This window comes from Dendropsophus ebraccatus, chromosome 13 (genome assembly GCF_027789765.1).
Source record: "Dendropsophus ebraccatus isolate aDenEbr1 chromosome 13, aDenEbr1.pat, whole genome shotgun sequence".
NCBI lineage: Eukaryota > Metazoa > Chordata > Amphibia > Anura > Hylidae > Dendropsophus > Dendropsophus ebraccatus.
In genome coordinates this window covers 14,512,070-14,538,679 of record NC_091466.1, presented here as the reverse complement: position 1 = coordinate 14,538,679, position 26,610 = coordinate 14,512,070, and the positions used below count along the sequence as shown (strand labels likewise).

The 26,610-nt window shown below is 44.1% G+C and overlaps 1 long non-coding RNA gene across 1 annotated transcript in view; it reads right to left on the bottom strand.

Annotated features, from left to right (window-relative positions):
• Positions 1–2,298: 2,298 nt before the first annotated feature.
• LOC138771267 (uncharacterized) overlaps positions 2,299–26,610 on the bottom strand; it is a 34,636-nt gene continuing 10,324 nt past the window's right edge. Inside the window, exons 2-3 of the long non-coding RNA XR_011359585.1 lie at positions 7,621–7,704; positions 2,299–2,436 (exon numbers count right to left, since the gene is read on the bottom strand). This is a non-coding gene — a long non-coding RNA (uncharacterized lncRNA). The remainder of the gene's footprint in view (positions 2,437–7,620; positions 7,705–26,610) is intronic.

Below are 26,610 nucleotides of genomic sequence, written 5' to 3'. Positions count from 1 at the left end.
ACTGCCATAGTAAATGCATCACAGTCAAAAAGTCGCAGAAAAAGTAAAAATTGCGCAGGCATATTCACCTGGTTCTGACCAGACATAAGCCTGCACCTGTTTGTTTGACTTTTTAAAAAGTTTTACATAATAAATTGAACTCTGGCATAAAAAAAAAATATTCGCCCGTCAAATACTGGTTCATAAAAAGAACTTAGACCAAAAAAACAGGTGAAACATCAAGCCGTTAATAAATTTCTCCACTCCTGGCCACTATAGCAATTTAGACCAACGTGTATAATACAGGGCCCAAACAGATCCGTGCTGGTGACGTCATTACACACCTCCACATACCAATGTATGTATATGTATAGATGTGATACAGCATGAATAAAAATAAAGATGTGAAAAAATGTTGGTATGTGTATATTCTTAAAAAGAAAACTACATAAGTATGGATACTATCTGACATAGTCCTACCAGTATGGTCCCATCTACCACCTACATGGAAGACCTAAAAAGAACTGCATATACTGTACATAGGAGGGGGTCACCTGTCAAACGATCCTGGTGACTAGGGTGGAACATACCATGTTCCCCTTAAATTGCATGTCATCTCGGTGCGTCCAAGTGTCTACCAATATGGGCTACCCCCACAACAACAATGTTTGGTGGCCCACAATGTGCCACTCTTCAATGGTACATACCATCGTCAATGATTGTTAAATATATGAATATATGTAGTTGCTGAATATACGTGGCTGTTAAGCCACCCGCCTGGGTTACCAGTCTAATCCAAGTCTATATCACATGAACATACAGTGCTACAAGTAATTATAATCCTGTAGGGAGCCAGTGGTCAGGTCCCTAATAACATAGGGCCCAACTATCCCACCTTTAAATATGTGTACTAAGATCCTTGAACATCATTATGCATTTACTTTCAATCTGCAGAAACCGTTTACACCCCCCCCCCCCCCCCCCCCGCCCCGGCCGATGCCTAAATTTACATGGTCAATGTCTTAGACCTGTAGAAGTCGATGACCACTTTAATATTCTCTCAGGAAATGTCTCACAATTGGCTTCAATTTCTCCACCTCCAATTGGTCTCCAGGATCCATTGTTTAAGCATGCAAACCTTACATTTTCGTGATGTCATTCCAATAAATAGCAACCCACATGGGCATGTTCTGCCGTGCATGTGATGTGATGTACCACCTTGTCTTGTTTCTCTCCTGTGGAGTCAGAGAAAATGTCACCACATCATATATCTGCTCAAGCCAAACAGTTTTTGCATTGGAACCTTAGATTCAAATAGACATTTGGAACGTGGTGCCACATAGTCGCTTTTCACTAGTATATCTTTGACGTTCTTACACCACTTAGCAGTAATCAATGAAATCTCCATAATGTGTTTGCCTAAGTCCTTGTTCTGCTTCAGCACTGGACAATACTTTTTAAATAGCTTTTGCATTTACTACCAACTCGAGTGCTAAAAATAGAAAAGAAAGAAAAAAACTTTGGGAGCGGTAACGTCTTCTGTGTGAACTAGTCCTTAGAAATGGTGAACTTACACTTGGTGAGTGGTGAGGATTTCACCACTCCTAAAAGTAACACGCCCAAAGATAATTATGCAAGGCTCGCTGCGATCCTCCAGGTGTGAACTCCCAGTTCCCGGTCTCCGAAATACCAAACAAAAAAATATTAAAAATAGGAGAGCGAACTTTACATCTGATGAAATCATAAATATGTATCGTTAAAAAAGGGAGCACAGATGTTACTCACGCTCAGGAGGGGAGTTTTGGAATGCTCCCCTCCACCTCCAGGTTCTCCTTCAGAAAGATCTCAGCAGGCATCCAGACCAGTCTTTGTTTCTTGTAGCTACCTTTCAGCATCTGGAGAGAAACACTGGGATTCCTGTATCGATTTCTCAAGTAAATTAAGGGTTCTGTATACACTTTACTAGGTTTTATTCATAGCCCAACGCGTATCGAGATATCAAATCTCTTTCTCAAGGATTACCTCAAGTGGTAATTTGTAGTTAAACATACTTCCCCTGTACCTTTTGGACTATTTTTCGAGGTCAGTAATTCTCTCCTATCGCATGCTTTGGCGTACTGATATCCTATCTCAACATCCATATTCTTGTAGCCTCTTCTCAAGAACCTCCTAATCTCAATCTCTTCCATCGTGACTCTTCCAACCAGATTCTCCTAGTACTGATATACTGGCCCATCAGTATAGCTCATATAGTATGTGATGGGTGTGCGGAGGAGGCAAGTAAGAGGGCATTAACACTTGTTTTCTTTCTAAACAACATGGTTTGTATCTGTCCTGCTGTACCCACCTTGGTTTTGAGGTCCAGGAATTCACTTCTTTTTGGGAGACATGCTAAGTCAGACAGATGTTTTTATCGTTGTCATTAAGGCAGAAACACTCCAATCCTTCTGATGTTCCCTGCCAGATTAAAAAAAATGTCATCAATGAACCTTATCCAGGAGATTACATGGCCACAACCCAGATGAGCTCCACTAAAATTTATCTCCTGCTCCCAATGCCCTAAAAACAAATTGGCATATGAGGGTGCACAAGTTTCTCCCATATCCACTCCAAAAAAATAGTGGGTCACCACAAAGTGCATTAAATCCAAAACCAAGGTGTTGTAAATTTGAATCCATGCCCTCAATTTCCAAGAAGAATTTTATAGCCTCCATTTTGTGCTTGTGATCAAAACAAGTACCGTATTTTCAGGCGTATAAGATGACTTTTTTACCCATAAAAATCTTGTCAGTAATCGGGGGTCGTCTTATACACCGTGTATGGTCGCCCCATACGGTGGGGGGGGGGGCTAAAAAATGGCCGCATCACCACCGTATGGGGCGACCATTTAAAAAAAACAAACAGTTAACTCACCTGGGCCCGTTCCCGGCTTCCGCGTGTCATCTTCTCCGCTCCAGTTCCTGGCGCAGCCAGTGTTACGTACAGTACACTAGCTGTGCCGGGGATGCATAAGACTCTCCTAAGCGGCCGAGCGTCTAATCGGAAACGCTCGGCTGCTCGGGAGAGCTTCCGAAGAATGACAGAGGCTTTGGGTACTTCCGGAGCCTCCCGAAACCTCTGTCATTCTTTGGAAGCTCTCCCGAGCAGCTGAGCGTCTCCGGTAAGACGCTCGGACGAGCTTCGGGCATCCCGGAGCTGCGCCGGGAGCAGAGAAGAAGACAAGCAGAGGCCAGGAACGGGGCCCAGGTGAGTTAACTGTTTGTTTTTTTATTAATTTAGCTGCAGTTAACTCCTGCCTGACCGCAGCAGGGCTGCGGTCAGGCAGGGGTTAGCATTTTCCGGCATATAAGGTGAACCTCTGACAATCTGCTTAAAAGTCAGGGGTCGTCTCATACGCCAAGTCGCCTTATACGCCGGAAAATATGGTATAAGTGATTCTATATCACAGCCAACTAGACACATGTCTTTCTTCAATTCTATACCTTCAAGATGCTGTAGCACCTCTGGCATACATTTTCACAAAGACTGCCTAGCCCCAAAACTATGGGTCTCCACAGTGGATTCCCTTTGTCCTTGTGTATTTTGGGTAATAGATATAGGGTGGCAACCACCAGATTGGTCACCCTCATACCCTCAGAAACCGGTTTTATTGTCCCTTGTCCCTGAGCCTCATCTAACATCTCATCCAGTTGTCTCATATATAAAAGAGTTGGGTTCCCTTCTAACTTTTTATAACATTTGGTGTCACTGAGTTGCCTGTAGACTTCCCGCTCATACAATCCCACTGGCCAGATCACCACGTTCCCACCCTAGTCTGTTGATGTTATGACTACATGCATCATACAGCTAAGTTCTTTCAGTGCTTTCCTTTGTTCCTAAGGTTGTCATACTTACGACGTCTTGACATCCTCTCAAAGTCTTCGACCACCAAACATGCAAAAATTTCAATAGCCGAACTAAGTGACGAGAGTGGAAAAGTAGTAGACCTTTTCTTGCCATGGTCAGGAAATTTGCTGGGACCCTCCAACTGTTCCACCAGGAGTTCCTCCAATACTCTTAACACCTCCAATTCCTCCATTGCTGTGAATGGAAAAATACTATCCGCTGCTCGGGACTGTTGTTTTCTCTTCATGGGTCAACTCACATTGTATTGTCCTCTATAGTTAATTTCCACTGATGCCTGTAAGGTAGTACTTGATAGGGACATAAGCGAGGACAATCTCACCATGGTTATTGCCTGCCTCCATCTGAATACTTTTCTATTTGTATGATCACGTACATCCAGGGCCGCCGATAGGGCAGTACAAATGGTACTGCCGTATGGGGCCCGGACCCTAAGAGACACGGGGGGGGGGGGCGCTACCCTACCGCTACCCTAGGGGGGCCCGCACGGCCCCCCTTGCCACCTGTTTTTGAGCATCCCGAGAAGCTGCGGCCGCGCAGCTTCTCGGGATGCACTGATCGCTTCGATGTTCCGCCCGCACAGTGAGCGGGCGGAACATTAAAGCGATCAGAATACAGGAGAAGGACCTGTCAGCGTCCTCCTCCTGTATTCTCTCCCATAGGCTGCCGGCACTTCATGCCAGCAGCCTATGGGAGGCCGGGACGTGACCTCTCCGGCAGGCGTGATCATGTGACGTCATCACGCCTGCCGGAAGTCCCGTCCCTGCGGCTCGCAAGATGGAGCCCGAAGAGGAGGAGGAAGAGCTGCTGCCTACAGCCACAGCACGGATTAGGTGAGTAGGATGTTTGTTTTTTTAGGGGCACCTCTGGGGGCATTATTAGTGTATGGGGGGCACCTCTGGGGGCATTATTAGTGTATGGGGGCACTTCTGGGGGCATTATTAGTATATGGGGGCACCTCTGGGGGCATTATTAGTGTATGGGGGCACCTCTGGGGGCATTATTAGTGTATGGGGGCACCTCTGGGGGCATTATTAGCTCATGGGGGGCACCTCTGGGGGCATTATTAGTATATATGGGGGCACCTCTGGGGGCACTATTAGTGTATGGGGGCACCTCTGGGGGCATTATTAGTGTATGGGGGCACCTCTGGGGGCATTAGTAGTGTATGGGGGCACCTCTGGGGGCATTATTAGTTCATGGGGGCACCTCTGGGGGCATTATTAGTATATGGGGGCACCTCTGGGGGCATTATTAGTATATGGGGGCACCTCTGGGGGCATTATTAGTGTATGGGGGCACTTCTGGGGCCATTATTAGTGTATGGGGGCACCTCTGGGGGCATTATTAGTGCATGGGGGCCACCTCTAGGGGCATTATTAGTTCATGGGGGCCACCTCTAGGGGCATTATTAGCTCATGGGGGCACCTCTAGGGGCATTATTAGTTCATGGGGGTACCTCTAGGGGCATTATTAGCTCATGGGGGCACAGCAGGGAATCCTACATACAGGGGGCACAGCAGGATATCCTACATACAGGGGGCACAGCAGGGGATCCTACATACAGGGGGCATCCCACACAGCGCAGTTACTATGGGAGCCTACAGGGGGGAGAAAGGAAAGGAAGTTGCTAGAAATGTGCGGAGCCTAAATTGTTTGTCTCGCAGGTTCTAAGGGGATGAAACGTATCTGGAAGGAATCATCATGGAGGACTGGGCCGGATGGAGAGGAAAAGGGAAAGTGACGCCTCAGATCAAAGAAGACGTCACCTGTGAGTCACTGTATGACACTTTTCTTATTTTGTAGAACATCATTTAGTAGGGGCGCCCCGAGGTGACAGCTACTACATTATCTGTACTCAGAGATATCACTGTGTTATCTGTTGTGTTACATAGGACTGCAGGTGACTACTACATTATCTGTACTCAGAGATATCACTGTGTTATCTGTTGTGTTACATAGGACTGCAGGTGACATCTACATTATCTGTACTCAGAGATATCACTGTGTTATCTGTTGTGTTACATAGGACTGCAGGTGACTACTACATTATCTGTACTCAGAGATACCACTGTGTTATGTGGTGTTACATAGGACTGCAGGTGATATCAGGTGATTTCTCCAGGTTGCAGAAGTTCAAACTTCATCGTGCCCTGGTGTGCTGGTGTCTGTATGTGTGTATACATGTGTGCTGGTGTCTGTATGTCTGTATACATGTGTGCTGGTGTCTGTATGTCTGTATACATGTGTGCTGGTGTCTGTATACATGTGTGCTGGTGTCTGTATACATGTGTGCTGGTGTCTGTGTGTGAGATCAATTCTAGAGAACTGGCTCATATATCCCATTTTCCCCAGTGGCTTAAAATGTAACCTCTGTTATACAGTTATAAAATTATAGAACCTAAATGTGAACAAGGTGCAATTCAAATAGACACTTACTTGTATAACTGTCTCTTGTGCTCTGTATGCAGTGCATTATATTCACCCTTGCAACGTACAATTTATAGCGTGTCTACAAGCCCAGCGGGGCTCATTATGATGGAGACTAAAACTTATACAAGAGTGGGGTAGGGGTTCCCCTGTATTCAGAATGCTGTTGAGTGCTAGGCAATGCCCCGTCTGGGATTATTGAATTTCGAGGGTCTATGCAGAGCAGGATAAAGACACCTCTGCTGCACAAACAGGATCTCCTAGAAAGCGTTCTCACCGCCATGTATTCGCTATCACTGGCTTGGGTGAGCTAAATTAGTCTGCCTGGAGGTTGTGTGATTTGTATATGCTCACTAACATGGAACAGTCTCATTATATTAGCCTTATCAACATATTCTATGTTAGTGAGCATACCGGGGGGGGGGGGGGGGGGGATATTGGTGAACATATACAAATCACACAGCCCCCCCAGACCCTCGAAATTCAATAACCCCAAACGGGGCATTGCCTAGTACTCAACAGCATTCTGAATACAGGGGAACCCCTACCCCACTCTTGTATAAGTTTTAGTCTCCATCATAATGAGCCCCGCTGGGCTTGTAGACACGCTATAAATTGTACGTTGTACGGGTGAATATAATGCACTGCATACAGAGCACAAGAGGCAGCTATACAAGTAAGTGTCTATTTGAATTGCACCTTGTTCACATTTAGTTTCTACAATTTTATAACTGTATAACAGAGGTTACATTTTAAGCCACTGGGGAAAATGGGGTATATGAGCCAGTTCTCTAGAATTGATCTGAACCAAATTATACCTCCCAGCAAGGCGTGGGTCGGACACACAATTTTTTTTTTTTTTATTAATGTGGGGGGCCCAGACACTTTGGTTGTATGGGGCCCCGAAATTCCTGATGGCGGCCCTGCGTACATCCCTCTGGTATTTCTTAAATTTCACGTTCTGAATATCAGATTCTCATTTCTGTACATCTTTTTTTCAGGGAAGTCTCCAAATTTTCCCACTGCCTTTACTGATAATGATGTTTTTAACTTCCCGTAACTTCATAATCTGGAACTCAATGGTCTCTATATTCCTAGCTTCAATCTCAATCAGGAGAATCATAAAGGTGTGAAAACATTGCACACATGCCTTGTGCCATTTCTTTTTGACCATTTCTTCCTCTACTATAAAAGATGGCACTACTGGTATGCATAAACCCCTTGGTACAAGGTCTTTTGCCATATAGCTGCTGGGTTCCACCATGCTCTAGTACGTTTATGCCGCATATCTCTTAAATTTCTCTGTACCTCCAATGATTCATGGGTATCCCTCTGACCGCTGGCTCCATCGTTAAAAACCTTTAGTCCGTAAGTCCACAGTGGTTATTGTTCCTAAAAAAACAAGCAATATAATGAAACAACTACACTTCCCAAACGGAACATGAAAATGATCTATATCCAACCATATACAGCTACACCTATGCAGAATATCAGGTACCCAAGGTATCAGAGGTCAGTACTGCCCACTATAGCAATTTAGACCAACATGTATAATACCAGGATCAAACAGATCCGCACTTGTGACGTCATTACTTGCTGACGCATACCAATTAATGTGCACATGGAGATGCACACTGGAGTCCTTCCAGCTCAGGTGCCATGTTGGAACAGGGCTGAAAAGTGGGCAACAACGGATGACTACACGGAGCTGGAGTTAGGACCTACATAATAAAATACACAATCTGTCTGGTGGGATATAGCACAAGAGAATGTTAATGTTTCTGTGTACAATTCCTGAACATGTGTTTTCCTACTAGATGTTCACGATGTAGACCATAATTACTGTATTAACATTGTACTTATATTGCTATGCTACAATCGAATTACCTACTTGTTGTCTATGTTCCTCACTTCAATAAAAACAGTTTAAAGAAAAAATACACAATTAGCTATAATTCAGACATATATCAAACCACCCACAGATATCAATATAATGTAATAATTACTTATTAGAATGATTCTTTTATATATATCTTATAATCCGTGCAAAACAATAGCATGTCAAGTGCCAAAATCAAATTTTTGTTTTTGTACTTCTGTTTTTGTACTTTCTGTTTTGAAATGGCCTTAAGGACCGGAGCAAATTTTATGAATATGACCAGTGTCACTTTATTCATTAATAACTTCTGGATGCTTTTACCTATCCGGCTGATTCTGAGACTGTTTTCTCGTGACATATTGTACTTCACATTTCTTGTAAATTGGAGTCGATACTTATAACGAATCTTTATGAAAAAAAACAAAATAACGTGAAAAATTGTAAAAAAAAATGCATTTTTCCAACTTTAAAACTTTTCTGCTTATACAGAAAATGGTTATGCCACATAAATTATATATTAAATAGCATAAGCAACATATATATCTCCTACAAAGACCACCAGACCTGACCCAGGTCCTTACACAAAAATCCTATACAAAAAGGCCACCACTGTTATTTCAAAATACTGATAACTTTATTTATATCACATGTCAAATCACAAAAAAATGGAGTAAAATTATGCGCACAAGAGGTACTGTAAAATTTACACAAGAATGTTAAGACAAAATGTTGAATCTATACAAGGGAATAGGTATATTATCTACCACTAGAAATGGTAGGTGAATCCTTCTCAGTCCCTACAGAATAGCCTGGGCTGGAAAGTTCCTGCACAGACTAAGCTAAATGTCTGCCATTGCACCAGTCCCGGATGAACTAAAGTGCCGTAGTGAATAGACAGTTCCGAGTCACATAGAAAGTTCAATCCCAAAGACCTGAAACAGTACCTGATATAAGCTGCATACTACCACCTCTAACGCACATTTCGCGTTCCGCTTGATCACAGAGGAGTACTAGTCCCTGTTGTCCTGCCCCTTATATACTCAGACTGAGGATCGCTGGTGTACAGACGCCTCCCACGTTGATCACATGATCCCACGCTACAGCGCGGCGTCCCGACGTCAGACGTACACCCACGTGAGCAGGGCCCGCTGACGTCACTGGTCGCGTTGCCATAGCAGCGAATATGTTTACAGCGGGGGTGTGGCGTCTCCCAAATCTCTTTCTATGTGTCTCAGAAGCGTCCTATCTGTGAACCACAGAGCGTTCCAACCCATATGACCATATACATATGTCCAGGTAAGTGATGTCAATGCAAAGCCAATATTGTCTATTATGGACACATGGAGTAAAAGTGCATAAAAATGATTAATAATACATCCTTCCATAAAAATATATATATATATAAATGTGTATGTGTACACTACATTCATATAGCATAAGTGCATATAACTGTACCTGGATCCAAAAAAACACTACAAAAAATTATCTATATCCATTAGTGCATAATTCATGTTGCATACGTATATCTAAACATCAGACTACAATATATAATATAATAATATAATACGTGATCTACTAACTACAAAGTGTATGGTGAAAAGTGCCAGTGCAGAATAAATACCAGTGTTAAAATATACAAGTATAAAAATATAAATTGATAAAAAACGTATAACTACTAGTGTGTGTTGAACCTATAACACTATACCTTACTACCCAACTACCTATAAAGTGCCAAATAATTAAGTATCTACAATTAATATTAAAGTGTATCCATATGTAACAACTAGTGCAAATGTCACCCTAAAAAAATTTTCATGAGCAAGATCATTTATAACACCCAAAATTTTTTTTGAACAGCTCCTATGGTTCCCCGCTTCATTCTTCCTCCACGTCTTCTCCTCCAACCCGAGCAGGACATCATGACGTTAAAAACAACAATCTAAAATAATGGAAATTTAAAAAATTAGTATACAACACATACACTAATCATAACACAAGGACCCCCGAGAATATGCTACAGCTATTCCCCACTAGGGCTATAAACTTGTGTACATAACTACAAAAATGGGGCAAAACTGAGCACTTCGTTCAAACCCTTAGGACTTACGCAATCTACTCTCATAATCCATTTGGCTTCCAACTGTGCCAGGGTCTTCTTCCAATCTCCTCCTCTATTTCCGATGTATACTCTGTCAATCCCCCTTATTCTCAACAGTTTTCCATTTCCATTGTGACATGCTCTAAAATGTCTTGGGATCGCTTTCAGTGTGGACTCATCTTCTACCTCCATCCCGCGACGAATATCCAGTATATGTTCTCGTACCCTCAATTTCAATTTGCGTGAGGTCAAACCCACATAAATCAGGTTGCACGGACATGTCACGTAATACACCACTCCTTCTGTATTGCAGGTAATATGTTGTGTTATTTTAAATTTCTTTTTCCCGTCACTAGAGACAAATTCTGTTGCTCTCTCCATATTGGGACACGCTACACACGTCCCACAGGGGTAGCACCCCCACTTCGGACCCCTTGATCCAAAAGCACTCTGTACCGTTGTGCCTCTATGATAGCTTCGCACAAGCATATCTTTCAAATTTTATGCCCTCTTGTATGTCACTGCGGGTGTGTCTGTGATCCATTTCCCTATCGTGGGGTCCCCCTGTAGGATTGGCCAACATTTTTTCAGGATAGCTTTCATCTCTTCTGCCTTATCGTTATAGGGAGTTATGAATCTCACCTGCTCTTGGGTCTGATCACGTGCTCTCTCCTTTGTCACTAACAGGTTTTCTCTCTTTTCCAACCTTGCTCGGTCAAAACCTCTCTTAATAGACCGCCTACTGTAACCCCGCGATTCAAAATGTTTCGGGAGGTCCGTAGCCTGTGTCAAGAAACAATCATCATCAGAGCATAGTCTCCGTGCCCTAAGAAATTGTCCCACTGGTATTCCCCTAATAGTGGGTTTGGGATGGAAGGAGGAGGCATGTAACAGGGAATTCACTGATGTCTCCTTGCGGTAAAGATCTGTCTCCACCAGACCGTTCTTGCCTCTGTAAATTTTCAAGTCTAGAAACTCGATGCTATCTTGACTATGCTTCAGTGTCAGCTTGATGTTCTTCTGGCATTTAAGTCCTCCAAAAACTGCAGAAAGCTCTCCTCCGTCCCCTGCCAAATAAACAAGACATCGTCTATGAAACGGGTCCATAATTGGACCTTATCCACATTTCTCACTTGGTTCGTCAAAAAGAGTTCCCTCTCCCACAGCCCCAGGAAAAGGTTGGCATACGAGGGCGCACAAGACGCCCCCATCGCCGTTCCCTGGAGCTGTAGGTAGAGGGTCTCCTTAAAAATAAACACATTGTGTGTTAACACGAACTCAAGTGCCTGCAGAAGGAAGGTACTCAGATCACCATCAGTGTAATGCATTGCCAAAAATGTTTGTACCGCCTCCAGTCCATCTTTATGTGCTATGGAGGTATAGAGGGACTCCACATCGCAGGTGACTAACCACATGTCCTCCTCCAGTGTGATGCCATCAAGTCTTCTTAATACATCTCCTGTATCTTTAATAAAGGATGGTAGATTTTCTACAAGGGGTTTTAGAAATTTATCCAAGTATTTACCTAGTGGTTCACATAGGCTTCCATTACCCGATACAATCGGTCGTCCCGGGGGATTTTTAAGGTTCTTGTGCACCTTAGGCAGTAAGTACAGACAGGCCATCCTCGGATTCTCAACCAGCAGGCATTTCAGCGTGTTCCTAGATATAATCCCTTTTTCCAGTGCTCCATCCACTGTGATCAAGCGGAACGCGAAATGTGCGTTAGAGGTGGTAGCACGCAGCTTATATCAGGTACTGTTTTCAGGTCTTTGGGATTGAACTTTCTATGTGACTCGGAACTGTCTATTCACTACGGCACTTTAGTTCATCCGGGACTGGTGCAATGGCAGACATTTAGCTTAGTCTGTGCAGGAACTTTCCAGCCCAGGCTATTCTGTAGGGACTGAGAAGGATTCACCTACCATTTCTAGTGGTAGATAATATACCTATTCTCTTGTATAGATTCAACATTTTGTCTTAACATTCTTGTGTAAATTTTACAGTACCTCTTGTGCGCATAATTTTACTCCATTTTTTTGTGATTTTACATGTGATATAAATAAAGTTATCAGTATTTTGAAATAACAGTGGTGGCCTTTTTGTATAGGATTTTTGTGTAAGGACCTGGGTCAGGTCTGGTGGTCTTTGTAGGAGATATTCATTTTTTTCTGTTTATTTACAGAATTGACCAGGAATGGATTTGAAAGAACGGGATCAAGCATGGCTTTCCCAGTTAGATATAATTTTTAAACATGATTCAACTGGTAGAGAAAAGGAATGTGGGCAAATTTCTGAGTGAAAAGAAACTTTGAGACAACTGTTGCATAAACGTATGAGAATTTGGTGGAATAAGGCCACATTGGAGAACTATGTGGCGAAAAATCTTATCCCCAGAGGACTACGGGTACAAGTCTTCCCCTCCTTCCCAGTGGAGGATGTGCCAAGCAGGACTAGATGGGAAGAGTCCTGCAATCTATGTTCTAAGACATTTATGGAAATTTTGATTGACATGAATAAAAAGAGCCTGGATACCATGGAAATTGAGATTGCTGAGATACAGGCTAAGTTGATTAAGGAATTAACTCCAAGCAATATGGATATTTTTAAGAAAGAATTGGACGCGCAATACCTTGGCTGGGAGAAAGATATTCAAGAAAAAAAGACAAAAAAATTCCAACGTGATGTAAAAGACTTTCAGACAAATAAGGTATATAAGTGGCATCATGATACCAAGAGAAACCAACCATTGTCAAGAGCTTCGTCAGTGACATCGTTATCCTCTATGGAAAGTCAACCTGGCACGAGTGGGCGTAGCGAACTACATTGCTTCAAATACGGCAAAAGAAAGAACGAAAATGGACATAGGCGATCAGGAGGAAAGAGACATCAGACACAGGTACGGGGTGACATTACAGGAATACAGGTTATCAACCTGTCGGATGTTGTTCTCTTCCCAACACAGTTGGAGGTTTTGGGGTTAGGTCTGACATTCTCACCAACATCTGGCTTTGATCTCTTTGCAGCTGTAAAAGATCTAAACCTTTTTGCCAGGAAACTGGTCCTAAAGAAACTTCACGACCGACCTGGTACACAACGAAGTGATTTTTCAAAAGAAGATTTGGAGATATTGAGAACATTGGAGGAGCTATTAGACGAACAAGAAGTAGAGAACAAGGAAGGTAAGGAGATCCATCAGTTGGTGGCTAAGTCTACCAAGTTTCCGCCTTTAACCCCTTAACGACATCGGGCGTAAACTTACGCCCTCGCGCCTAGGTACTTAGCGCATCAGGGCGTAAATTTACGCCCGATGTTTCCTCGATCGCTGCGTGTTCGCACACAGCGATCGGGGAAGATGGCTTGCTATAAATCATAGCAGGCCATCTTAGCTTCTCGGCACGGGGGGTGGTTACCTTTCCGGGCCATCGGTGACCCGATGACCCGGAAAAAAATAGCGGTCGGTGCTGTCCGAGGGCGGCACCGACCGCCATTACTGTAAAAAGTAATGGTGGTCACGGTGCCTCCGGCCCGATCGCCGTGAACAGCCGATCGGGCCGGTGGCACGGCGATCAGAGTCCCCCAAAATAGTAAATACCTGCTTTGGACCCCTCAGCTAGGTAGCTGAGGGGTCCAGAGCAGGTATTTTTACATTACTCACCTGTCCCGGGGTCCTGATCGGCGTCTTCCGGGTTCGCTGCGTCCTCCGTCTTTCCGGCGCGTCTTCGACTCTTTCCGGCGGTCCCCATCGGCTTTTTTTGGCTCCAGCCTCGTCTTTTTCCGGATTTTGCGCTCTGCTGCCCTCTAGCGGCTAATATGTGTAATACACTTATCAGCAGCTACAGGGATGTTAAGAATGTAGAAAGTTTTTTGTTTTTTTTCCAAATTTTTTTTTTCTATTTTCCGCACCCTATCGCCGCTGAGTGTTGATCAGCATCGCACGAAAGTGCACTGCTAATCAGCAGATCCTCCTTTTTGGCGTAGGGTGTTTTTTTTCTATATCCTACTGCCACGGTCTGCTGATAAGTGGCGCACATAAGTGCGGCATTTATCAGCAACTCCTTTTTTGGCGTAGGTTTTTTTTTTATACTTACTGTAAAAAAAAAACACGTAAAAAACACTACATTACACCACACTACATTGAATAAAGTTTGACACTACACCACTACATACCCCATATACCAATCCCCTTATAAAGATGACCCCCAAGGTGTTTTCGGCGTCAGAGGGATACGTTATTATTGCCTCCGACACCGAAACAGCCAGTGAGGATGAATGGGGGGGATCCTTCTTTCCTCCATTCATCCTCATCATCCTCATCCTCCAGTGACATGTCTGGGGGGTAGCGTAGCGTACGCTGCCCCCAAGACACGTCTTTTCCGCCAGTACCGTCCCAATAAGAGATGACGGTATGGTGTGAAATTCTACAAACTCTGTGAGCGTACCTCCGGTTACTCTTACAGATTTAGGGTATGTGCACACTGCGGAATGGCGAAGGATAACCCTTCGTGCATTCCGCAGCTGGCACCCGCCGGCGGACTGATGCGGGCGCATGTCTCTACCCGTGTCATAGACTCCATTCTATGCACGGGCGGATTCCGTCATCCATCCAAAGAATGAATACGTTGGACGGAGAGCGGAATCCGCCCGTGCATAGAATGGAGTCTATGACACGTGTGGAGACGTGTGCCTGCATCACTCCGCCGGCGGGTGCCAACTGCGGAATGCACGAAGGGTTATCTGTCGCGATTCCGCAGTGTGCACGTACCCTTAGAGTGTATGTAGGAAGGGACACCCGAATCCAGCCCCCAGATGCCCCCTCCCCCCCCCCCCCCCCATCCTTGGAACAAGTGGGAAGATCGTCCGGGAACTGATCTTCCCACTGCTGGGTAAAGGTTACCACCTGTACAGGGATAACTTTTATACCAGCACCCCCTCTTCCGGTCCCTCGCTGCCCGAGCTACTGTAGCTTGCGGCACGATCCGTACATATCAGAAGTAGTAATAGAGCCCTAATGTTTAGCAGCCATGGAGCGGACCCAGCGCTTCTGGATGTGAGGGACCCCGTATCGCACCAGGGCAACATTTTCCAGGTGACGTCCCCCACACGGGAAAACAGGAGACCCCAGAAGAAGTGCAGAGTGTGGCGTAACAGGGGGATCAGGAAGGACACCATTTTCCAGTGTGACGCCTGTCCTGATCACCCCGGCCTCTGCATACTGGATCACTCCAAGGCGCACCACATGTCATTGGGGTTCTACATTACCTAAATTCTGTCCCTTATTCCTATTTCAGGGGTCACGCTGATCCAGGGATTATTCTGATTGCCAATATGGAGTCGGGAAGGAATTTTTCCCCTGTGATGAGGCTACTGTCGTCTGCCTCACGAGGGTTTTTTGCCTTCCTCTGGATCAAAACAGATTGAGTTTGATGGGCACCTGTCATTTTCAACCTTATAAACCAATAATTGGCCTTATACCCCCAAATAAATTAGAATTGTCCCTTTTCCCCAGCTAAGTAGGTATGGCCGCCATTCCCATTAGAGACTTGCCATGATGCAATTACAAAGCCTCTGTGCGGCCAGGACAGTAGAAACCCCCCACAAATGACCCCATTCTGGAAACTACACCCAATAAGGAATCTAACAAGGGGGGCAGCGGGGATATGGCCCCCTGGTGACCGCTACATTTGGGACGTGAAAATGAAAAAAATTGTATTTTTTATTTTCTCGGCACATGTTCTACGTAAGTGCCCGTCACCAGGGGGGTTCATATCCTCACTGCACCCCTTGTTAGATTCCTTACGGGGTGTAGTTTCCAGAATGGGGTCACTTGTGGGGGGTTTCTATTGTCCTGGCAGCACAGGAGCTTTGTAATTGCGACATGGCCTCCATCCTCCATTCCAGGCTCTAAATGGCGCTCTGTCCCTTTGGTGGCTTGCCCTGTGCCCATATGGCACATTATGCCCACATGTGGGGTATTTTCGTACTCAGGGGAAACTACCCTACACGTTTTGTGTTCATTTTCTTTTTTAACCCCTTGTGAAAATGGAGAAAATCAAGGCTAGACCAACATTTAGTGTAATTTTTGTAAAATTTTTACTCTAAATCATTAATCTTGTCATGATTTTTTCATTTTCACAAGGGGCTAAAAGATAAAAAAAAACACTAAATGTGTAGCGCAATTTCCCCTGAGTACGGAAATACCCCACATGTGGACATAAAGCGCCATGCGGGTGCAGGGTAAGCCTCCGAAGGGAAGGAGCGCCATTTGGTTTTTGAAGGCTGGATTTGGATGGAATGGATTTCGAGGAGCCATGTTGCATTCAAAAGGCCCCTGTGTTGCCAAGACAGTTGAAACCCCCCACAAGTGACCCCATTATGGAAACTACACCCCTCAGGGAATGTAACAAGGGGTGTAGTGAGGATATGGACCTCTTGATGACGGGCACATTTGTGCCATGATGGGCACAAATGTGGAACAATGTGGCGTGAAAATGAAATATTACATTTTTTACACTATAATGTTGGTTTAGCCTTGAATTTATCATTTTCACAAGGGGTTAAAAGAGGGGAAAAAAACAAAATGTGTAGAGCAATTTCCCCCGAGTCCGCAGGGCAAGCCTCCGAAGGGAAGGAGCGCCATTTGGATTTTGGAGGTTGGATTTGGCTAGAATGGATGATGAACGCCATGTTGCATTTACAGAGCCCCCGTGCTGCCAAAACACTGGAAACCCCCCACAAGTGACCCCATTCTGGAAACTGCACCCCTCAGGAAATCTAACAAGGGGTGCAGTGAGGATATGGACCTCTTGATGACGGGCACATTTGTGCCATGAAAGTGAAAAAATGAAAATTTTCCCTTTCACGTCACATTGTTCCACATTTGTGCCCATCACCAGTGGGGTCCATATGCTCACTGCACCCCTTGTTAGATTCCTTGAGGGGTGTAGTTTCCAGAATGGGGTCACTTGTGGGGGGTTTCCAGTGTCTTGGCAGCACATGGGCTCTGTAAATGTGAAGTGGCCCTTGAAATCCTTTCCAGTGAAATTCAGCTTCCAAAAGCCAATTGGCGCTCCTTCCCTTTGGAGGCTCGTCCTGCGCCCCCTTGGCGCTTTATCGCCACATGTGGGGTATTTCCGTACTCGGGAGAAACTGCGCTACACATTTTGTATCTTTTTTTTCCTCTTATCCCTTTAAGAAAATGAAAAATTGAAGGCTAGAACAACGTTTTAGTGTAAAAAATAATTTTTTCTTTTTTCACGCCATATTGTTCGGAAAATCTGTGAAGCACCTGTGGGGTCCAGATGCTCACAGCACCCCTTGTTACATTCCTTGAGGGGTGTAGTTTTCTAAATGGTGTCCCTTTAGGGGTGTTTTTTAGGTTTTGGCACCCCAGAGCCTCTGCCAACCTGAAGTGGTACAGTCAAAAATGACCAAATATAATGGAGGCGTTGAAATTCACTGGGGGCTCCCTTATATCTGAGGCTTGTGGTTGCGTCAAATAGCGCAATAGGGTCACATATGGGGTATTTCTATAAACTGCAGAAACGGGACAATAATTATTGGGGTGCATTTCTCTGGTAATAGGTTTATAATTATGAAAAATATTGGATTACAATAAAATCTCTGCACAGAAAATTTAAATTTTCAAATTTCTTACACACTTGGCTTTTATTTCTGTGACTCCCCCTAAAGGGTTAAAACACTTTCTGGATATGCTTTTGCAGAGTTTCGGGGGTGCAGTTTCTGAAATGGGGTGCTTTGTGGGGCTTTCTAACACAGTCCCCTCAAATACACTTTAAAACCTGAACAGGTCCCTAAAAATATCTGATTTTGAAATTTTACTGAAAATTTGGAAATTTGCTGCTAATGTTTTAAGCTTCCTATTGTCTAAAAAAAATGAAAGATCGTTTAATAAATGCTGCCAACATAAAGTAGGCATGTTTCTAATGCTATTTAATATATAATTTATGTGGTATAACCACTTTCTGTATAAGCAAAAAAGTTTCAAAGTTGGAAAAATGCATTTTTTCACATTTTTTGGGTTTTTTTCATAAAGATTCGTTATGAGTATCGACTCCAATTTACCAGAAATGTAAAGTACAATATGTCACGAGAAAACAGTCTCAGAATCAGCTGGATAGGTAAAAGCATCCCGAAGTTATTAATGAATAAAGTGACACAGGTCATATTCATAAAATTTGTCTCTGTCATTAAGGCCATTTAAGGCTCTGTCCTTAAGGGGTTAAACCTGTGTCCAAGTGTTGATGTCTTCGTGAAGGTAGTAACAAGTGAATTCGAAAAAAATATCAGGGAAAGTAAAGAATGATAATTTAAGTAAAGAACAGAGACCAGCACTTATGGAATTAAAAGAGATGAAAGGTATATTGTTCAAAGCAGCGGATAAGGGGGGTAACGTGGTGGTGTGGCCAGTAACCATGCATGAAAAAGAGGCCTTTCGATAGCTGAGGAATTCAGACTGTTACCGTAAGTTAACATTTAACCCGACGTCTTCTTTCCAGACAGAATTGGAGAGATTATTGGATGGAGCACTGGAAAAAGGGATTATATCTAGGAACACGCTAAAATGCCTGCTGGTTGAGAATCCGAGGATGGCCTGTCTGTACTTACTGCCTAAGGTGCACAAGAACCTTAAAAATCCCCCGGGACGACCGATTGTATCGGGTAATGGAAGCCTATGTGAACCACTAGGTAAATACTTGGATAAATTTCTAAAACCCCTTGTAGAAAATCTACCATCCTTTATTAAAGATACAGGAGATGTATTAAGAAGACTTGATGGCATCACACTGGAGGAGGACATGTGGTTAGTCACCTGCGATGTGGAGTCCCTCTATACCTCCATAGCACATAAAGATAGACTGGAGGCGGTACAAACATTTTTGGCAATGCATTACACTGATGGTGATCTGAGTACCTTCCTTCTGCAGGCTCTTGAGTTCGTGTTAACACACAATGTTTTTATTTTTAAGGAGACCCTCTACCTACAGCTCCAGGGAACGGCGATGGGGGCGTTTTGTGCGCCCTCGTATGCCAACCTTTTCCTGGGGCTGTGGGAGAGGGAACTCTTTTTGACGAACCCAGTGAGAAATGTGGATAAGGTCCAATTATGGACCCGTTTCATAGACGATGTCTTGTTTATTTGGCAGGGGACGGAGGAGAGCTTTCTGCAGTTTGTGGAGGACTTAAATGCCAATAAGAAGAACATCAAGCTGACACTGAAGCATAGTCAAGATAGCATCGAGTTTCTAGACTTGAAAATTTACAGAGGTAAGAACGGTCTGGTGGAGACAGATCTTTACCGCAAGGAGACATCAGTGAATTCCCTGTTACATGCCTCCTCCTTCCATCCCAAACCCACTATTAGGGGAATACCAGTGGGACAATTTCTTAGGGCACGGAGACTATGCTCTGATGATGTTTGTTTCTTGACACAGGCTACGGACCTCACGAAACGTTTTGAATCGCGGGGTTACAGTAGGCGGTCTATTAAGAGAGGTTTTGACCGAGCAAGGTTGGAAAAGAGAGAAAACCTGTTAGTGACAAAGGAGAGAGCACGTGATCAGACCCAAGAGCAGGTGAGATTCATAACTCCCTATAACGATAAGGCAGAAGAGATGAAAGCTATCCTGAAAAAATGTTGGCCAATCCTACAGGGGGACCCCACGATAGGGAAATGGATCACAGACACACCCGCAGTGACATACAAGAGGGCATAAAATTTGAAAGATATGCTTGTGCGAAGCTATCATAGAGGCACAACGGTACAGAGTGCTTTTGGATCAAGGGGTCCGAAGTGGGGGTGCTACCCCTGTGGGACGTGTGTAGCGTGTCCCAATATGGAGAGAGCAACAGAATTTGTCTCTAGTGACGGGAAAAAGAAATTTAAAATAACACAACATATTACCTGCAATACCGAAGGAGTGGTGTATTACGCGACATGTCCGTGCAACCTGATTTATGTGGGTTTGACCTCACGCAAATTGAAATTGAGGGTACGAGAACATATACTGGATATTCGTCGGGGGATGGAAGTAGAAGATGAGTCCACACTGAAAGCGATCCCAAGACATTTTAGAGCATGTCACAATGGAAATGGAAAACTGTTGAGAATAAGGGGGATTGACAGAGTATACATCGGAAATAGAGGAGGAGATTGGAAGAAGACCCTGGCACAGTTGGAAGCCAAATGGATTATGAGAGTAGATTGCGTAAGTCCTAAGGGTTTGAACGAAGTGCTCAGTTTTGCCCCATTTTTGTAGTTATGTACACAAGTTTATAGCCCTAGTGGGGAATAGCTGTAGCATATTCTCGGGGGTCCTTGTGTTATGATTAGTGTATGTGTTGTATACTAATTTTTTAAATTTCCATTATTTTAGATTGTTGTTTTTAACGTCATGATGTCCTGCTCGGGTTGGAGGAGAAGACGTGGAGGAAGAATGAAGCGGGGAACCATAGGAGCTGTTCAAAAAAATTTTTGGTTGTTATAAATGATCTTGCTCATGAAAAATTTTTTAGGGTGACATTTGTACTAGTTGTTACATATGGATACACTTTAATATTAATTGTAGATACTTAATTATTTGGCACTTTATAGGTAGTTGGGTAGTAAGGTATAGTGTTATAGGTTCAACACACACTAGTAGTTATACGTTTTTTATCAATTTATATTTTTATACTTGTATATTTTAACACTGGTATTTATTCTGCACTGGCACTTTTCACCATACACTTTGTAGTTAGTAGATCACGTATTATATGATTATATTATATATTGTAGTCTGATGTTTAGATATACGTATGCAACATGAATTATGCACTAATGGATATAGATAATTTTTTGTAGTGTTTTTTTGGATCCAGGTACAGTTATATGCACTTATGCTATATGAATGTAGTGTACACATACACATTTATATATATATATTTTTATGGAAGGATGTATTATTAATCATTTTTATGCACTTTTACTCCATGTGTCCATAATAGACAATATTGGCTTTGCATTGACATCACTTACCTGGACATATGTATATGGTCATATGGGTTGGAACGCTCTGTGGTTCACAGATAGGACGCTTCTGAGACACATAGAAAGAGATTCGGGAGACGCCACACCCCCGCTGTAAACATATTCGCTGCTATGGCAACGCGACCAGTGACGTCAGCGGGCCCTGCTCTTGTGGGTGCACGTCTGATGTCGGGACGCCGCGTTGTAGCGTGGGATCATGTGATCAACGTGGGAGGCGTCTGTACACCAGCGATCCTCAGTCTGAGTATATAAAGGGCAGGACAACAGGGACTAGTACTCCTCTGTGATCAAGTGGAAGGCGAAACGTGCGTTAGAGGTGGTAGCATGCAGCTTATATCAGGTACTGTTTCAGGTCTTTGGGATTGAACTTTCTATGTGACTCGGAACTGTCTATTCACTACGGCACTTTAGTTCATCCGGGACTGGTGCAATGGCAGACATTTAGCTTAGTCTGTGCAGGAACTTTCCAGCCCAGGCTATTCTGTAGGGACTGAGAAGGATTCACCTACCATTTCCAGTGGTAGATAATATACCTATTCCCTTGTATAGATTCAACATTTTGTCTTAACATTCTTGTGTAAATTTTACAGTACCTCTTGTGCGCATAATTTTACTCCATTTAGCATTAGCAACATGTCTACTTTATGTTGGCCGCATTTATTAAACTATATTTCATTTTTTTTAGACAATAGAAGTGTAAAACATTAGCAGCAAATTTCCAAATTTTCAGTAAAATTTCAAAATTAGATTTTTTTAGGGACCTGTTCAGGTTCTCAAAGTGTATTTGAGGGGACTGTATGTTAGAAAGCCCCACAAAGCACCCCATTTCAGAAACTTCACCCCCCAAAACTCAGCAAAAGCACATCCAGAAAAAGAAATATGAAAATTTTAATTTTCTGTGCAGAGATTTTATTGTAGTCCAATATTTTTCATAATTATAAACCTATTACCAGAGAAATGCACCCCAATATTTATTGCCTCGTTTCTGCAGTTTATAGAAATACTCCATATGTGGCCCTATTGCGCTATTTGACGCAACCACAAGCCTCAGATATGAGGGAGCGCCTAGTGAATTTCAATGGCTCCATTATATTTGGTCATTTCTGACTGTACCACTTCAGGTTGGCAGAGGCTCTGGGGTGCCAAAACATAAGAAACACCCCTAAAGGGACACCATTCAGAAAACTACACCCCTCAAGGAATGTAACAAGGGGTGCGGTGAGCATTTGGACCCCACAGGTGCTTCACAGATTTTCCAAACAATGTGGCGTGAAAAAAGAAACTTTATTTTTTACACTAAAACGTTCTAGACTTCAATTTCTCATTTTCACTAAGGGATAAAAGGAAAAAAAAAACACAAAACATGTAGCGCAGTTTCTCCCGAGTACGGAAATACCCCACATGTGGAGATAAATTGCCAAGCGGGCGCAGGACGAGCCTCCAAAGGGAAGGAGCGCCAATTGGCCTTTGGAAGCTGAATTTCACTGGAATGGATTTCAAGGGCCACTTCGCATTTACAGAGCCCTCGTGCTGCCAAGACACTGGAAACCCCCCACAAGTGATTCCATTCTGGAAACTACACCCCTCAAGGAATCTAACAAGGGGTGCAGTGAGCATATGGACCCCACTGGTGACGGGCACAAATGTGGAACAATGTGACGTGAAAGGGAAAATTTTCATTTTTTCACTTTCACGGCACAAATGTGCCCGTCATTAAGGGGTCCATGTGCTCATTGCACCCCTTGTTAGATTCCTTGAGGGGTGTAGTTTCCAGAATGGGGTCACTTGTGGGGGGTTTCCACCGTCTTGGCAGCACGAGGGCTTTGTAAATGCGACATGGCATTCATCATCCATTCTAACCAAATCCAACCTCCAAAATCCAAATGGTGCTCCTTCCCTTCGGAGGCTTGCCCTGCACCCACATGGCGCTTTATGTCCACATGTGGGGTATTTACGGACTCGGGGGAAATTGCTCTACACATTTTGGGCCACATGTATCATCCTGCGAACGGATGATTTTTGGCGGAAAGTGCCGATGTGCATATTTTTTTATACGCAAACGGCCGATCTGCGAATATAATATTCGCAAATCGGCACTTTCCGCCGAGTACGCCAGGGGGGCGGAAAAGGGGCGTGTAGTGGGCGGTACGGAGGGCGCGGACTCAGAGTTCCATCCGTTCCGCCCAAATATACGCCGAAAACCTACTCCAGTCCTTAGCTGGCGTAGGTTTTTGGCGGTGCGCACATGGGATTTATGTAGTGGCAGTCCGCCTCTACATAAATCTCCGTAGCGCAGAGCTGCGGGGGCATTTTTAAGTCCGGCATAAAAAAAGCCCCCGTTTGTGTTTTTTTTCTCTTTTAACCCCTTGTGAAAATGATAAATTCAAGGCTAGACCAACATTATAGTGTAAAAAATGTAATATTTCATTTTCACACCGCATTGTTCCACATTTTGTGTTTTTTTTTTATCTTTTAGCCCCTTGTGAAAATGAAAAAATCAAGACAAGATCAATGATTTAGAGTAAAAATTTTAAAAAAATTACACTAAATGTTGGTCTAGCCTTGATTTTTTTCCATTTCCACAAGGGGTTAAAAAAGAAAATAAACACAAAGCGTGTAGAGTCATTTTCCCTGAGTACGAAAATACCCCACATGTGGACATAATGTGCCATATGGGCACAGGGCAAGCCACCAGAGGGACAGAGCGCCATTTAGAGGCTGGAATGGAGGATGGAGGCCATGTCGCAATTACAAAGCTCCTGTGCTGCCAGGTCAGTAGAAACCCCTGACAAGTGACCCCATTCTGGAAATTACACCCCATAAGGAATCTAACAAGGGGTGCAGTGAGCATATGGACCCCACTGGTAACGGGCACATGTAGAACATGTGCCGCGAAAATAAAAAATACAATTTTTTTCATTTTCACGTCCCAAATGTGGCCGTCACCAGGAGGCCATATCCCCGCTGCCCCCCTTGTTAGATTCCTTATGGGGTGTAGTTTCCAGAATGAGGTCACTTGTGGGGGGTTTCTACTGTCCTGGCCGCACAGAGGCTTTGTAATTGCATCATGGCCTCCTCTAATTGGAATGGCGGCCATACCTATTTAGCTGGGGAAAAGGGACAATTCTAATTTATTTGGGGGTATTAGGCCAATTATTAGTTTATAAGGTTGGAAATGACAGGTGTCCATCAAATTCAACCTGTGTTGATCCAGAGGAAGGCAAAAAACTCTCGTAAGGCAGACGACAGTAGCCTCATCACTGGGGAAAAATTCCTTCCCGACTCCACAATGGCGATCAGAATAATCCCTGGATCAATGTGACCCCTGAAATAGGAATAAGGGACAGAATTTAGATAATGTAGAACTCCAATGACGTGTGGTACGCCTAGGAGTGATCCAGTATGCAGAGGCCGGGGCGATCAGGACAGGTGTCACACTGGAAAATGGTGTCCTTCCTGATCCCCCTTTTACGCCACACTCTGCACTTCTTCTGGGGTCTCCCTTTCTCCTGTGTGCGGGACGTCACCTGGAAAATGTTGTCCTGGTGCGATACGGGGTCCTTCATATCCAGAAGCGCTGGGTCCGCTCCATGGCTGCTAAATATTAGGGCTTTATTACTACTTCTGATATTTACGGATCGTGCCACAAACTACAGTAGCTCAGGCAGCGACGGACCGGAAGAGGGGGCGCTGGTATAAAAGTTACAGGTGGTGACCTTTATCTAGCAGTGGGAAGATCAGTTCCCGGACGATCTCCCCACTAACTCCGAGGATGGGGGGGGGGGCATCTGGGGGCTGGATTCGGGTGTCCCTTCCTTCATACACTCTAAGTGCACGTGCACACTGCGGAATGGCGAAGGATAACCCTTTGTGCATCCCGCACCTGGCACCCACCGGCAGACTGATGCGGGCGCGCGTCTCCGTCCGTGTCATAGACTCCATTCTATGCACGGGCGGATTCCGCTCTCCGTCCAATGTGTTCATTCTTTGGACAGACGATGGAATCCGCCTGTGCATAGAATGGAGTCTATGACACAGGTGGAGACACGCGCCTGCATCAGTCCACCGGCGGGTGCCAGCTGCGGAATGCACAAATGGTTATCCTTCGCCATTCCGCAGTGTGCACCTACCCTAAGGCTGGGTTCACACTATGTATATTTGAGGCTGTATTTGGTCCTCATGTCAGGTCCTCATAGCAACCAAAACCAGGAGTGGATTGAAAACACAGAAAGGCTCTGTTCACATAATGTTGTAATTGAGTGGATGGCCGCCATATAACGGTAAATAACTTCCATTATTTCAATACAACAGCCGTTGTTTTAAAATAACAGCAAATATTTGCCATTAAATGATGGCCATCCACTCAATTACAACATTATGTGAACAGAGCCTTTCTGTGTTTTCAATCCACTCCTTGTTTTGGTTGCTATACAGCCTCAAATATACAGCCTCAAATATACGTAGTGTGAACATAGTAAATCTGTAAGTGTACCCTGAGATACTCTCACAGAGTTTGTAGAATTTCACACCATACCGTCATCTCTTATTGGGACGGTACTGGCGGAAAAGACGTGTCTGGGGGGCAGCGTACGCTACGCTACCCCCAGACACGTCACTGGATGATGAGGATGATGAGGATGAATCAAGGAAAGAAGGATCCCCCCATTCATCCTCACTGGCTGTTTTGGTGTCGGAGGCAATAATAGCGTATGCGTCCGACACCGAAAACGCCCTGGGGGCCATCTTTATACGGGGATTGGTATATGGGGTATGTAAATGTGTAGTGGTGTAGTGTAAAACTTTATTCCATGTAGTGTAATGGTGTTTTTTACATGTTTTTTTAACATTAGGTATAAAAAAAAAAACTACGCCAAGAAAGGAGTTGCCGATAAATGCCGCACTTATGTGCGGCACTTATAAGCAGACCGTGGCTGTAGGATATAGGAAAAAAAAAAACCTACGCCAAAAAGGAGTTGCTGATCAGCGGCGCACTTACGTGCACTTAAGCGGCGATAGGGTGCGGAAAATCAAAAAAAAAATTGGAAAAAAAAAAAAACTTTCTTCAACCCTATAGCTACTGATATGTGTATTATATACACTTATCAGCCGCTAGGGGGCAGTAGAACGCGAATTCCGGAAAAAGCCGAAGTTTGACGACGCTGGAGCCGATGATTGCCGATGGGGAGCGCCGGAAAAAGACGAAGACACAGACGAAGACGAGGACGCGATCGGAACCCGGAAGACGCGAACGGGACGCTGGATCAGGTGAGT